Genomic DNA, 2,500 nt, shown 5'->3' on the forward strand with positions numbered 1-2,500 from the left:
TCTGAAAAAATTTCCAAGTTTGGCTGACTTAGAAAAAATTCGAGAACCAGGATGAGGAGGGGGAAAATGTGGCCAGTCAGGCCGACCTGAAGTGCCTCTTAGGCGGATAGGGGTTGGGCGAAACTCCCTTGAAAGTGGCACTCTGAAAATATTTCCAAGTTGGGCTGACTTAGAAAAAATTCGAGAACCAGGCTGAGGAGGGGACCATCTGGCAAGGGAGTCCGACCTGAAGTGCATCTAAAGCGGATATGGGTTGGTCGAGCCTCCCTTGATTTGCCCTGGAGCTCCCACGTCTTAAAAAGGTCTCTCCTATAATTGTACACCAACCATTTTGAGGTTTGGGTGCAAACCTCTCGAATGGGGGGACTCGGTCCCCTATCTACAGCGCCCCTAATGACGACAGGTGGTACTGCGCCCCTGGTAGCCCGGCCATTGAAAATTAATGGGCCCATTCATTTCAATGGGGAATTTCGACCCCTGGTTGCCCGCCATTCATTTCAATGGGGAATTTCGACCCCTGGTCGCCCGCCATTCATTTCAATGGGGACTTTCGACCCCTGGTTGCCCGCCATTCATTTCAATGGGGGATTTCGACCCCTGGTCGCCCGCCATTCATTTCAATGGGGGATTTCGACCCCTGGTAGCCCGCCATTCATTTCAATGGGGGACTTCGACCCCTGGTAGCCCGCCATTCATTTCAATGGGGGACTTGGACCCCTGGTAGCCCGCCATTCATTTCAATGGGGGATTTCGACCCCTGGTCGCCCGCCATTCATTTCAATGGGGGATTTCGACCCCTGGTAGCCCGCCATTCATTTCAATGGGGGACTTCGACCCCTGGTTGCCCGCCATTCATTTCAATGGGGGATTTCGACCCCTGGTCGCCCGCCATTCATTTCAATGGGGGATTTCGACCCCTGGTAGCCCGCCATTCATTTCAATGGGGGACTTGGACCCCTGGTAGCCCGCCATTCATTTCAATGGGGGATTTCGACCCCTGGTCGCCCGCCATTCATTTCAATGGGGGATTTCGACCCCTGGTAGCCCGCCATTCATTTCAATGGGGGACTTCGACCCCTGGTTGCCCGCCATTCATTTCAATGGGGGATTTCGACCCCTGGTCGCCCGCCATTCATTTCAATGGGGGATTTCGACCCCTGGTAGCCCGCCATTCATTTCAATGGGGGACTTCGACCCCTGGTTGCCCGCCATTCATTTCAATGGGGGACTTCGACCCCTGGTTGCCCGCCATTCATTTCAATGGGGGATTTCGACCCCTGGTCGCCCGCCATTCATTTCAATGGGGGATTTCGACCCCTGGTAGCCCGCCATTCATTTCAATGGGGGACTTCGACCCCTGGTTGCCCGCCATTCATTTCAATGGGGGACTTCGACCCCTGGTTGCCCGCCATTCATTTCAATGGGGGATTTCGACCCCTGGTTGCCCGGCATTCGTTCCTATGTGGCGGGGGATTTCAACCCCAGGTCGCCCTCGTGTGGTTCTTTTTGGCGCAGCTGACCGGGCTCCGCTGCTCATGGAGGTTTGCTAGTGGAGGATAACCCCCTGCCTGGGCAACTCGAACGCCCGGCATTCGTTCCTATGTGGCGGGGGATTTCAACCCCAGGTCGCCCTCGTGTGGTTCTTTTTGGCGCAGCTGACCGGGCTCCGCTGCTCATGGAGGTTTGCTAGTGGAGGATAACCCCCTGCCTGGGCAACTCGAACGCCCGGCTCCCCCCCGGTCCGCTGGAGCTCCTCCAACGGCCAGCAACAAGCCCCGAAGACGGGCGCGCTCCCCGCGGTCCGCTGGAGCTCCGCCAACGGCCAGCAACAAGCCCCGAAGACGGGCGCGCTCCCCGCGGTCCGCTGGAGCTCCGCCAACGGCCAGCAACAAGCCCCGAAGACGGGCGCGCTCCCCGCGGTCCGCTGGAGCTCCTCCAACGGCCAGCAACAAGCCCCGAAGACGGACGCGCTCCCCCCGGTCCGCTGGAGCTCCTCCAACGGCCAGCAACAAGCCCCGAAGACGGGCGCGCTCCCCGCGGTCCGCTGGAGCTCCTCCAACGGCCAGCAACAAGCCCCGAAGACGGGCGCGCTCCCCCCGGTCCGCTGGAGCTCCTCCAACGGCCAGCAACAAGCCCCGAAGACGGGCGCGCTCCCCGCGGTCCGCTGGAGCTCCTCCAACGGCCAGCAACAAGCCCCGAAGACGGACGCGCTCCCCCCGGTCCGCTGGAGCTCCTCCAACGGCCAGCAACAAGCCCCGAAGACGGACGCGCTCCCCCCGGTCCGCTGGAGCTCCTCCAACGGCCAGCAACAAGCCCCGAAGACGGGCGCGCTCCCCCCGGTCCGCTGGAGCTCCTCCGACGGCCAGCAACAAGCCCCGACGACGGGCGCGCTCCCCGCGGTCCGCTGGAGCTCCGCCGACGGCCAGCAACAAGCCCCGAAGACGGGCGCGCTCCCCGCGGTCCGCTGGAGCTCCGCCGACGGCCAGCAACAAGCCCCGAA

The sequence above is a fragment of the Leptonotus elevatus genome, unplaced genomic scaffold, assembly GCF_054856555.1.
Source record: "Leptonotus elevatus isolate MCC_2025b unplaced genomic scaffold, RoL_Lele_1.0 HiC_scaffold_78, whole genome shotgun sequence".
NCBI lineage: Eukaryota > Metazoa > Chordata > Actinopteri > Syngnathiformes > Syngnathidae > Leptonotus > Leptonotus elevatus.